Genomic DNA, 11,508 nt, shown 5'->3' on the forward strand with positions numbered 1-11,508 from the left:
AGTAGCATTAACCAGTTCTTCACAACATTCTCCTCTACAGAAATTTTGTGTTCTATTTAAACATATGCAAGTCTAACCTGAGAGTGCAAAACCTAAGAGAACCAAGTTCAATCGTGCCTTAAGCATTTTTGAAAAACAGGCAAATAAAAGCTCACTACCAGACACTGTTAATACTCAATTGACTTGAGCGCTTAGTCCGTCCTCCCCTTGTCATCTCTCACAGGCTTGCACACCAGCACAGCCAGTTCCTTAATGTGACCCCCTGAGACACTCACCATATTGTCCCCTTCACCATAAATGCCTTTGAAATTATCTGATGCTATGTCCAAATGCACTTCAAACTACAACACAAGCTATGCATGCCTAGGCAGCAGCATGCCGAACAAATCTAATCAATGCTAACACTGCATCAAAATTGGCTGGAATATTACAGTTCAGTGCATATTTGTTTGTCCATGAGGGAACAGATAGCTGTTAGCATGGTGAAGCAACAAAGCAGTAGGCAGAAATCTCAAGATATATATTTTTAGAGCCTTAAAGCATGTTAAAGAAGAGCATGTGTAGTCAAAACATTATAAACTTACTTCCTTCAATATAAGAAGTTTTGCAGTCTTCAGGGAGAAATCATTTATATGCTACAGCAAATATTTAAGTTTTTATCTTCTCATGCATTCTGCATCATACTTTCATTGACTATTTTTCTCCCTCTGAACATGTTACTGCTACTAGCAGCTCTTTATTAATTGCACAATTCTCCTAAAAAAAAAATCCCTTTATTCTACCTTTGCCACTCGGTGGCAAGTCCTCTGAACTCACTGGCACTGCAACGCTTTGGCACAGCATGTACTCTTCACCTGAGCTGCTCTCCCCTCTCTGCCTCCTTTGAGCTCCTGTAGCTCAGCCTGGTCCAATTTACTCATCCCAGGCTTCCAGATGACTGCTGCTCCTGTTTCGCCAGCCATGGATGCTCCCGCTCCAGCCTGCCCACCACGCATCAAAAGGGATTTCATGGGATGCCACTGTTTGCTGATGGCAACATGGTGCTGCAGCACCCATCACCTGCCTGGACTGAGCCTTTTCCCACTCCTGCAGACCCAAGCTTCAGGCCAAGCAGCGGCAAGTGTGACTGCCAGGTGATGCTCACATTACTGGTTTTAACAGAAGCACACAAAGAAATGTCTTTGCTTTCCTCAAATGTTGGCACCACCTTTTGAAATTCTGATCTCTGCCAGTGGTTATACATCCTGCCCTCAGGTTTCAAAGAGCTTGAACACATGCTGTGGCTTCTGGACAGCTAGACATTAATATTTTATTTTTTTAAAAATATTTTTTTTTCCTTACTGTTGATAACTGAGAGCAAATCCTTCACCAGCCACCTCTGGCTTTATGCATCTTGTCTAGACGTTGTAGTCTCTTCATTGCACTGTTCTGTTTCTTGGGGAGACCCACTCAGCTGCTGCCAGAAGATGGGTGTGCAAAAATTGCTCTGAGAAGTGGGCCCTGCATTTTAAATAGATCCCATGAAAACATGCAGTTATTTTTAAGGATTCTGGAAAAAAAAAATCAAGAACCAACATCAGCTTTTCAACAGCTGATTACAAAAGGAAAAGACATCCTAATAAACTAGTTAAGATGTTAATATTTTATACTAATCCTATATAACCTTTCTAATGCTACTTTTAAAAATACATGTAACATATTTTTCATCAAGGTGGTCATTTGGTTCCACTGCTCTATATTTTTTCTATTCTGTAACTCATGATGAATTGTGGCGAATGATGAAGGAAGTGCAATGATAACAGTAGAAACACACTTCCTCTATTAACTACATTTCAGTTAAGTTTTATTTACATTTTTTATTAGCTGAGTGTAAAGAATTGCAGTTTTACCAGAGAATCCACCTTGCTCACTGTATTTCCCTATTTATAAACAAACCTGATCTTTCTTCTGCAGGAAGTATTCTTAACTGAAGTCTGAAACCAGACACATGCTTCACCAGCTAGGGTAATCTCCATGTCTCAACAAGAAACTTTTTAGTGCATATTAGGGTGGAGGGTAATTTAAAGCAACCTCCAGCCTCCTGATGCCATTTGCATCATTCCATCATGTACATTTAGATACACGAAAACTGCTAAAACGAGTCACTCCAGTGGTCCGTCAACTCCTGTATCTTCCACCTGACTGTCTGGCAACAGATGATTTAGAGGAAGAACATGGAGAATACAGCAAGTGCACATTCTCAATCTGTTAACTTCAAGCACATTTGTGATATTAGTATGAACATTGTAGCATTCAAATTCTGTTTTGATCAAAGAAATGTCTAATCACTCTAAGCTGAGGATTATTCCCAAGTAATAACTGCTTGCTTCTGTTTAATATTACTCTATGCATGAAAGGGGGGTATGCAGGAGGCAGAGCCAGACTCTTCCCAGAGGTTGCACAGGGAATGGACAAGAGGCAACAGAGACAAGTTGCAGCAGGCAAAATTTTCAATGAGGTTGGCAAAGTGCCGAAACGGGGGCCCAGGGACACCGCACAATTTTCATCCGTAGAGAATTTCAGATGTTGAAGTTAGCCCTGCTTGGAGCGGCAGGTGGGAATTGACAAGCACCTTTCCAACCTAAAATAGCCCATGATGCCAGGAACAAACCCCTCCAAAATACACAGTTAAAAATATGATTTAAGCTATAAGTAAATTTAAATACTATTCCAGTTACTTGAGGACAGGTATACTGTCTCAGTAAATTGAAAACCTTCCTACCCTACCTTCTTTTGCTTTCACAAGGAACTGGGGACAGACAACAAAAGCCAAATGAACCTATATGCACATTTGCACCTAGCTGCAATATGTGTGTGTGCTGGTTTTGGCTGGAATAGAGTTAATTTTCTTCACAGTAGCTAGTACGGAGCTATGGTTTGGATTTGTGCTGAAAACAATGTTGATAACACAGGGATGTTTTTGTTACTGCTGAGTAGGGCTTACACAGAATCAAGGCCTTTCTGCTTCTCACCCCACTCCACCAACAAATGGGCTGGGGGTGCACAAGAAGCTGGGAGGGGACACAGCCAGGACGGCTGACCCCAACTGACCAAAAGGATGTTCCATACCATATGGCATCATGCTCAGCATATACAGCTGGGGGAAGAAGGAGGAAGGGGGGGATATTTGGAGTGATGGCATTTGTCTTCCCAAGTAACCGTTACGCGTGATGGAGCCCTGCTTCCCTGGAGATGGCTGAGCACCTGCCTGCCCATGGGAAGCAGCGAATGAATTCCTTGTTTTGCTTTGCTTCTGCACGCAGCTTTTGCTTTATCTGTTAAACTGTCTTTATCTCAACCCATGAGTTTTCTCACTTTTACTCTTCCGATTCGCTCCCATCCCACCGGAGGGGCGTGAGTGAGCAGCTGTGCGGTGCTTAGTTGCTGGCTGAGTTTAAACCACGACAATAGGTAATCTGTATCAGGACCATATTTCTTGGGTAGGAAGGCTGCAGTCAGTGCTCCGCTTCATTTTTAACAGTTTCTCCTACCACAGCTTTAAGTCCCATGTGAAAAGAGAGATTTCCAGAGGTTTTTAGGCACTTCACACCTATTGATTGCACTGGTGGCAATACTTCTGCTCTTCTCCTGTGTTGTTGAAAGTAATCCTTGGTCTTTATCTGCACTATTAACTGTCATGAAAATCTGGCTTTAGAATATTTTATTATTAATTTCAGAGGATTTTACTGGATCACTGATACATTTTTTAGTCCAATGGCATATGCATTTTAGTCTCACGGTTTCCCAGGAGTTACTCAAATTCTCTGTTTAGAATAAAGCACATAGCCACCACAGGTAATGGAGATAATGGAGATGACTGGGAAGAGGAGGAAATTATCAGGCCAGATATATTCAAGATGACCCATCTCTGCAGTGAAAGGCAAATCTTTGTTGCCAAATCGAAGCATTTGGCAGTAGCACAACCTCCCTTTACTCTGCAAAACAAGAATAAAACAAATCCTCGTACAGGAAAGAGACCATTGCTTTTCTAGTTGCCTGGAGGGTGAAGCACTTACGAATTCCTTGTGGATTTAGCATTGCTAAAGTAACAAAGAGTCCAATGAACAAGTGAAACCAACAGCTCTATGATTAAGCAAACTACTATGGTACTGAAGATTTATTTCAAAGGAAGATTGAAGCAGCACTGGCAAACTGATAAGGAACTGTAATATGGACATAATTAGAGAGCAATTACAGCAATCAAGAGACTCCCAGATTGACAAAATACTAAAATAATGGACCATGCTTTGAGATATTTGGTGGGAATATGTCTGTATATTAAAAGTAATTCCTGTATCTCTCAGAAAACTTAATTATCTAATAGCAGTGCTCATCTTGGAGCTAAAAACAATATCTCACACAAAAGCAAGTGTCTTGATCTGGAGAAGCATCAAGACAACTTTGATATAGCAGTGAGGGAGCTCATCCTTTCCCTCTCCACTGTTACGTGTAGCACACTGAAAATAAGGGTGATTTCATGTGGTGTCCTTTAATTACATAGACAATATTCTCTAACTCTGAGTAACTTCCACAGACCATTTTTCTTGATGGCACAAAAGATAACAAAAGTTTTAGCACACCTATATTAGGAAACATCATCTTCCTTTCACCCTCACAAAAATCTCCAGATATGGGGTGCATCTGAAGCAACTCCTACATTGTCTTTGCAACATCAGCTCGGAACAATGATGAACTACCAGAAAAGAAAACATCAGCACAAGCCAACTTCCTTTCCTGATTTAAGAACAAAGTGCCATTTTGCAAACAGAGAAGCCCACAAGCCAGTTAGGTTCAAACTGGCTTTACTGTGCCAAGCCAGAAAGCCTCAGGAGTCCCCACAAGTTTTTTTTCTGCAGAGTCCTACATCTCATCTCAGACAAAAAACTAGCTCCTTCTGAACCGTTATTTTTAAAAAGCATATAAGCAAGCCAGCAAATTAATATGCACTGGAGAATCTCAGAAAAACAAACAAAAGTAAGTCTAACAAAGCATTGCGTGTGTCTCAAGTCATGTTCATACTAGATTTAAGCCCACACTGGGCCTTTCTCAGTCCACCAGACTCCAGAAAACCATTGCACTAAAGAGCATCACTCAAGGGAAAAATGGATGAAGGGACAATCTGCTCACAGCAGTTGTGGGGGTAAAAGAGATACTCATTTAAGGTTTCTCCACAAGTAAAGAGCCCATTGAAAACAAATACTGTTAACTGCAAACTTGTATTGAACTTTAACAGTAGCTTATTACTGTTAGTTTTGTTGTGATCAAATGGCAAATACTGAGCTAATAACAGAGTTGAAAAGCAATTTCACAGCTCTTGTACAGTCATTAAGGCTGAATACAAAATAATTTTATTGCAAACAGATTACCTAAGGGCCTTGGAGCATTACCCAGGACACCATCAGGCTGCTGCCTCGTGGACTATTGAGGAGGGACTGCAAATATCGCAGATCTTGCAGCCCTCTAGCGTCTGAGACAACCTGCCTTCCCTCATTAGCTGCTTTAGGAGTAACTGACTGGCACTTACCTGCAACAGCACCACTAGAGTTTTCCAAAGCACCAGCATTAATCCAGGGGCTCCCTGGTGCTCTTGCTGTCCCCCCTAATCTTCATCTGCTACTGCTCATCCTCTGTGCAGTGGTCTACTGCAGTGTTGAGCAGGGAGGGACCTTTTATGTCAATAAGGGCATGGTGAGGGCAACACTGCATGTTTCTAAGCATTGTTCACTCTTTTCTACCATGGTGAAGGTTTAGTCAGCCAAATTATTTGAATATTAGCACAAGTTTCAGTGTAGAAATTGTAGCAAAAGATATCAGGTATATAAGAAAGTATGTATGGTTTTCCTACAAAAAAAAGGCAGGTAATTTACTGAACACTAGACTATTGTTTGCAAGAAGTTCAATGGAAGTACTTTGTCCTTTTTATAATTACAAAACCAAATAAATTTCCTTCTCACATGAGATTGAGTCCTTTTTCAGGCACTGTTAACCTAACAGGGCACAAGAAAGCATACTCCTTCCTATCATTCTGTCTGCTCTAGACTAGCTGTAGCAGTTTAAATTAAACTCTTTCTATCATCATCCAATCAGTGTGGACTTGGTTTCATCTAGGGAGCCATTCTGTTTGCAGCACAGCTGTGCTGGTGGCAGTCAGTAAATTTCTACGGGCATCAGGCACATATCCCCACCTGGCGTTCCAGTCTTCTGGTCTGCGTTCTCCGTTAAACTCAGCAGCCTCTTGCAGTGATGTCCGTTTGCGTGGCAAACATCAGAAAAGTCCATCTGCCTATTTATTGGGCTTGCTACTAGGGTGTATTTCAACTTTACAAATGCTATCAAACAAAGCAGCCGAAACCATTCCCTGGGTCTGCCCTCAGCAGAAGGGCTGGTGACTCCAGGCCCAGACCTCATTGCAACGCACTGCCCCGGAGGCGTAAGCAGTGATCTGTCAGCACAGCAGCCCAAGTCTGCATACTTGACCCATGTCATATATGCTGCATGCATCTCATTGCATGTCGAACTACTGACTCCCATCCGGTATCAGGCATTTCTGACTAGTTAGTTATCTACTTGCTCTCAAGTCCCAGTATCTACCAAAGCTGCATGTTAAGTTTGAATAACATCTTTTTATTTTGGTGTCTCCCAGGGTGACTGTACTCATAGAAAAAAAAAAAAAAATAGGAGGTGTCTAGCGGCCATATTTTTGAGTGCTTTGGTAGAGCACAATCATTTTGTGCAAGTCAGCCTGATAGGTGCCTCTCAGCTGTGTTACGAGTAACTCCTTCAATTCACTTGCACCAGTATACTAAGATTTCATACTCTTCAGGGCTGAGAGAGCTTGGCTTGTATTGCAGCTGCCATGTCTTGCAGCTCCACGTTTTCTTGTTAAGATTGTGTAACTTTGAGATACTCTTGGGTACATTGATACCAAAGGCTGAATCATCTCATCTAATAACATTGCTTTGTCATACTCGGGTGGTTCAAGAATGTTATCGGCCTCATTTAATCACCTGCAACAATTTGCAGACACACATTTCTATTCTGGGCCCTATCTGGCATGTGCCACTAATTCTGCCTGAAACTCTACTTGGCCAAGGACTGCTGCTGGATTAAGCAGACCGCCTTCAGGAGTCACACTGTCTCTGCAGACTGACACCCCAGAACATTAGAAGTATAGGACATCCTGAGGGGGATAATTTGCAACCTCTGAAGGCAGGCAAACAATGTAAAAAAGTTTCAAATTTAAATCCCTTTATCAACTTACTGAGGTATATTTGCACACACACATGGTTTCCTACAGTTAAGTTTATGGCATGACAAAGCAATACAGAATGTGAACTAATTAAAAATTTGGTGAATACATAATGTCAGGGAACAGAACTTGGACTCCCTACAAAAATTTAGAGAAAGTTTAACAGCAAAAATAACCCACACAGCCACCACGATAAAGATGTGATTAAAAAGACAAAAAATCAATTAGAAGTGAAGACCTTTAGCAGTGCCAGAATGCACTCAGTGCATTTAAATGACTTGGAGTTATGAGTTACATGCTGAAACTCCTGTTCACTTGCTACTTATTTATTACTTCAGAGAACTCTATGAAAAGCTTGCCCAAATTTTTTCCTTCTGATTTATTCCAGGACAAGGACCTGTTTGTGAGGAGATGACATCCACTCCCAAGCTAGAGTTTCTCCCAATACCGCTCCCACAACCCTTTCTCTTCCACTCTTAAAACTAGAAAAAAGAATCAACTATTCTTGTTAGACTTCTTTGAATGCCAGGGCTGGGCTAGATAATGAAATTAAGTACAGGCAAATCATCAAATATTTAGTAGGAAATCTTCTATCCTAAAATCTATACAAAGTATTGTAATAGTATAAGGTCAGGGGTATACAGAGATGGGGTGGTATGAAGACAGGGGTACGCAAATTCTTCGTATTTAGTTCGCTGACCTATCTCAGTTTTCTGCCCCAAATCATCTTAACTAATTTGCAATGCACAAGAAAATCCTCTTTTCTTTATGAATGCTTTCAAATAACCCTAGCTAAGCATACAAACAATTGACAAACCTTCCTACTACAGCTCTTCATTTAGGTCACTTTATATTACATTAATCGGCTCCACAAAAGGATAACAACTCTGAAATCTGCTTTAGGACTTCATTTATATTTCTTTTTTCATTGAAATTTTCCTGCTGTTAATGACCAGATCACAATAAGATTTAATCAACTAGGTCTTGATGATGCAACAAGTACCAAAGTACCACCATAAACAATCACCTGATACATCCTCCCCTGCATAGCCAGGGTTTTCCCATCAGCCAAAACCCCAACCCATCCTAAAAATCTAAACAGAACAGCACAAAGACAATACATTTCCCTTTGGGAAGAGCTGGGTCAGCTGCACAAAAAAATAAATAAATAATTACAACAACAACTTCAATGAGATTTTTTTTTTTCCTTTTAAATGAGAAACAATTCATTTAAATCTTTCCATAAAAAACAAAGCAGAAGAGAAACGCTCCCTTCCCTTCTCCCTGCCCAGCTCCCACTTTCCAAAGCCTTCCTCTGGGCACGTACTTTTTGGGTTCAGCCGAAAGCATCTCCCTTCCCTCCGTGCATCCGCTCTGTGCGGGACTGCCGAGATGCGACTCATCCCGAGCAACAATTGATATCCCAGGGTATAAACAGCCACTCCCAAGCAAGCCCTCCTCTGCTCTCAGCCTGACAGCTCCGGGAGCATATCAAACCGCAGCTCTACCCCTCAGCAAACCACTGATCTCATTATTCAGCCTGACTGGCCCCACCACGACTGTTTCAAGTGCAAAAAGATGACTAAGAAAACCCAAAAACCCACAATTTAAAAAAAAAAAAACTGGGTTTTTTTTTTCTTTAAAGGATGGATACCAGGAGAAGCTTGTTTCAGGGGATCCCAGCCGGCTACCTCTGCCCAGCACAGCCCAGGAGCATCCCGAGACCCGGAGGGTACCAGCCCCGAAGCTGCGCATATTTGGGTGGTCGGTGCCAGGGGTCCTGCCTGCCCCGTACCTGCACCCTGCGGTCCCGGGCGGGCAGCGCGGGCAGCCAGGGATGGAGGGCAGCATCTGGGATTTCCCTCGCAGCGACTCACGCCCGTGGCCTCTTATGCTTTTGCTGTAAGGAGCCTGGATCTGCCTTCCCTGCAACCCCCCCTTAGGTGGCTTAAAACAGCAGCTGCCTCCCCCGCCCCCCCGCTGTCCTCCCCCACCTCTCCAGACTTGTCAAACCCGTCTCTGGCGTTCTCCTTGCGTGTCCTGTGCTCCATCCCCCTGGCCCACGGACTGCCATGGTTAGGTTAGGGTGGCTCTGCCCTGCTGCACATATGAGCAGTCACACCAACACTGACATCTGGGTTTCTTGCAGGGCTATCAAGGAACAGGGATTGGGTATAAAACGTAGCCACTTCCCAGCAACTCACACTGGACTTACTGGAACTTCGTCTGCAGCATATGCCTCAACATTCAAGCATCGCCTGTCCCAGCGATGCTTGAATAACCACAGAAAATAAAGCGAACAGCACCAAATAGGGCACAGGAATTTCTCGCTTCGCAGCATCTTGTTGGTGTCATGTTTGTAAAGCTGAGCTCTTCAGAGCGACCAAAATGTGATGAAATGAGCAGGGATCTGATGGCAGGCATGCTCTTTGAGAGCCTCTTTCTCTTGCACTCTGGCCAGAAAGACATCACTAAAATAGCTGCATTTCTACCCCTGTATTTTTTTCTTCGATACATTGACAATATTTTCAACATAATTGGTTTCAGCATTCCCCCTTTTAAAAGACATGAATGGAGAGGATTTGTGAGACTGGAGGAAAAAAAGGCTCAAAGTAGTAGAGAGAGGAGCAGAAATAGCAATTTAAACATGCTATTCAAGGGACTTACATGCCCCCTCAGCCTGGGGCATGATAGCAGTCACAGCTTTGCAGGAGAACCTTAAAACTACTTCTGCCCACAGATTAGCTCTTTTAACTGATGATTTTAAAGATGATAGAAATTCAACTACAGACATAAAACTTACAAGGATGGTGAACATATACCATAGAGCTAATCGGTAAATGCTGGAGAATAGAGCAGAACTTCCTAAACTGGGGGCCCAGATTTCAAAATAAAGTTTGCTTTGGCATTTAATATCCCAAAGACATGATGGATGTATTACAATAAAATGAATAACGTACCAGAACAGGAAAAAAAAAAATGCTTCAGTGAAAACACAATATGCTGTTATACATTCTATTATAAAAGCCAAAATTATGGTATCATTGTCATACATAAATGTTTAGACATTGGTATTGCGTGTTGATCATTGTTACTTCATCCTTGATTTTCATTGCTTATTGAACCACCTTATTTCCATTCAATTATTTGACACCGCAGGTTCTGCTTCCTTCCTCTGAAGATGCCCAGTAAAACAGAAGATCAGTATTAGCTGTTGTCTCTTACAGCTGGTTGTACCTTGGCATCCTGATGCTTTATTTTTCAGGTCCATCAGTTGCCTTGACGTCTGTGATCTGCTGGTTGCAGATAGGTTTGGAAGAAAACGACAGTTCTTTCCATTGCTTTATATGCTCCAAGATGAAATCCACCAAATGGCACATTCTTTAGACATTGTAAGAGTTACACAGTTATTTTTTAATTTGTTCACTGCACCTCTCTATTACCTAAATTATGTGACCCATTAGATTACCTTTGTTGCCTTTAAAAATATTATGTTGTTGTTCTCGATGTATTGTGAGGTGTAAAGCTTTTGCTAACCGTACAACTTACTTTCTCCATAAACTTGGGCTTTCAGAGGAAAATCTATACACAATTTCAGAAATACTATACGCTGTCTTTGCAGTTTCAGAACCTGTAGATTCATAATTTGTTGGCTGATAGCATATTTTATCACTAATGTTTTAAATATTTTTTAAAGCAACAGAGGCTACGTGAGAAATGATCAGCCCTCTAACATCCACACAGGGGTTCCCTTTTCTTCCTTACTTACAGAAATGTGGAAATGCTGCTCTGTGAAACAATGACAGACCCTACAAACTGTTCAGATGTCCTTTCTGAGGAACGGCTCACTTTGCTCATGTTGTTATTCATTCCTACATCTGCAAGTTGGAGCTGAAACTTCTCTGAGGTCAGTGAATAACTCACAGAGCTGGGCTCAAAACAAACCCTATTTTGTGTGAGATATTCTAATTAAAGCTAAGAATTGGATGCCAAAGGAAAATGACATGCCAACTAAAGCACACTTTTTCAAGCTTCAGACGTGTTTAGACTGACAGGGTTTTGATTGATGGTTTGAGTTGGCTCCGTGAATGACAACGTTTAGGTGCAACTGGACTATTGGCTCGTATAACTCTCTTCCCTGCACTCACACCAGGATTAGTTCTTCATCAGGCCTTTCTACTTCAGCTGTTTGTGATTAATCCTGGCACATGGGAAAATAC

At 41.8% G+C, this 11,508-nt stretch overlaps 1 protein-coding gene across 2 annotated transcripts in view; it reads right to left on the bottom strand.

The window, feature by feature from the left end:
- The window catches only part of LOC142056292 (melanopsin-like), a 42,071-nt gene extending 33,377 nt beyond the window's left edge, over nt 1-8,694 (bottom strand). For both annotated transcript variants that reach the window (XR_012660286.1, XM_075090833.1), the window contains exon 1: nt 8,616-8,694. The gene's annotated coding sequence lies outside the window, so the exon portion shown is untranslated. The remainder of the gene's footprint in view (nt 1-8,615) is intronic.
- Between the last annotated feature and the right edge of the window lie 2,814 nt (nt 8,695-11,508).

This window comes from Phalacrocorax aristotelis, chromosome 4, assembly GCF_949628215.1.
Source record: "Phalacrocorax aristotelis chromosome 4, bGulAri2.1, whole genome shotgun sequence".
In the NCBI taxonomy this organism is placed as follows: Eukaryota; Metazoa; Chordata; class Aves; order Suliformes; family Phalacrocoracidae; genus Phalacrocorax; species Phalacrocorax aristotelis.